The sequence below is a fragment of the Octopus bimaculoides genome, chromosome 10 (genome assembly GCF_001194135.2).
Source record: "Octopus bimaculoides isolate UCB-OBI-ISO-001 chromosome 10, ASM119413v2, whole genome shotgun sequence".
In the NCBI taxonomy this organism is placed as follows: domain Eukaryota; kingdom Metazoa; phylum Mollusca; class Cephalopoda; order Octopoda; family Octopodidae; genus Octopus; species Octopus bimaculoides.
In genome coordinates this window covers 90,206,066-90,208,038 of record NC_068990.1, presented here as the reverse complement: position 1 = coordinate 90,208,038, position 1,973 = coordinate 90,206,066, and positions in this window count along the sequence as shown.

The window sequence follows — 1,973 nt, the reverse complement described above, 5'->3', positions numbered from 1 at the left end:
TATATATATAATGTATGTATGTATGTATGTATGTATGTATGTATGTATGTATGATTTGAGTAAGAAATCATTAGGAATTCTAGCGTCTTTTGGGGGCGAGGCAGTTTAACGGGCGGCATTCTGTTTAATATGTCATTATTTTGGACATAGTACTCTTAGACATGATTGAATAGGTCTAGAATTGATAGAAAAGATATAAAGCTCTCACCCATGATTACAACTTCAGCCACGTTGCATCAATAATTTAGTAAATTTCGAAGGACTAATGCTATCATGTGACCAGTTGCCATACTAAAATGGTTAGGTGAAGATGAAACTCTCACCTCGTTATATATCTCATACACCCATTGTTAGTAGCTGGCACAAAACAAATGCAAATTTTGAAAGTAATTAAGTCTTAATTACGTGGTATAATTGCGCCTCACCTCGGTGTTGTTTATGAACGCCAGTCTAATCAAATGATTGTTTTCTCTTTTCCTCTCCCCATCTCTCTCTCTCTCTCTCTCTCTCTCTCTCTCTCTCTCTCTCTTTCTTCCTCTCTTTCACTGTCTTTCTCTCTGTCTTTTTCTCTCTATCTGTTTATCTCTTTCTTTTTTCTCGCCCCCCCTCTCTCTCTCTTTCTTTTTCTCGGCCTTATACTCTCGCGCTGTCATGACAGAACGCGTTCCTTTTACTTTCGTCTCGAATTGCGAAAACAATATCCAGAATTGTGTAAAAAAAATGTGAGAAATTGCCATCAATGCACTCTTTTTTAAATATTTGTTTTGAGTTTATACATATATTCTAAATACGTTTTCTCATTTTCTAATGAAAATCCAACGAATTATTTGCGAAATCAAATAATTAATTTTGAGAAAAAATAATTACTTTGACTTCACAAGCCTCCGTAATAACACCTAAGCGAGGATGAATTAAACCTCGTAATTAAGATAGAATTACCTTTGAGGAATCCATCAGTAATGACTTTTATTTTCACCAATGACTTTTGAATTTTTGATTTGATAAAATGCATTTAGAAACAGTGTATGTATAAAGAAGAACCTGTCGACAAAACAGACATTTCAATAGATGAGATTTAGTTTATTATATGCTTGTTTCGGCCTCATAGTCCTTAGAGATGATAAAAAATATCAGAAATGATAGAAATGAAATAGGGTTATATATATATGTGTGTATGTGTATGTGTCCTTGTTTGTTCCCCCGCCATCGCTTGACAACCGATGCCGGTGTGTTTGTGTCCCCGTGACTTAGCGGTCTGGTAAATCCAGGGTTCGATTTCTTCGACTAAAACCCCCTTTAAGATGGGGCTCCAGCATGGCCACGGTCAGATGAAAGAATCATTTGAACAGTTAAGTATACACTGAGATCGAACTGGCAACCAGTTGGTTGCAGACTGATATTTTTAAATGTACAGTCGTATGCATTCATTAACTTGTCACTCCACTTGTTACAGTAAAATCTAGCTTAATAGGCTAATCAGAAACGAGAAGTAATCTACCACACCCCTGTCACCGCTGTTGGCAAGACTCTGATCAACGAAAGATGAAAGATAAGAATTAATGGCGACTTTCGTTAAGACATTTTAACTTCGTTATGGAGACCGTTTCTTTATTGTTCAACAAAATATCATACAATATCAATATGTTCATTCTTTTATATTACCGAATGCAGAACATATCAAATATCATATATCGCCCTTCATTTTTTTGTCTTCCATAAAGCGTCTTTAAAAGTGCACTAATTAGGTCTGTACATTACTACCGCACACAAAACCATTGGTATACTGACACGCATGTCATATGCACATGCATACACATACGCGTGCACACACACATACACACACGTGCGCACGCGAGCTCTTACACATACACACTCGCACACGCACACACACACATACATACATACATAATACATGCATACATATATATATATATATATATATATATATATATATATATATATATATATATATA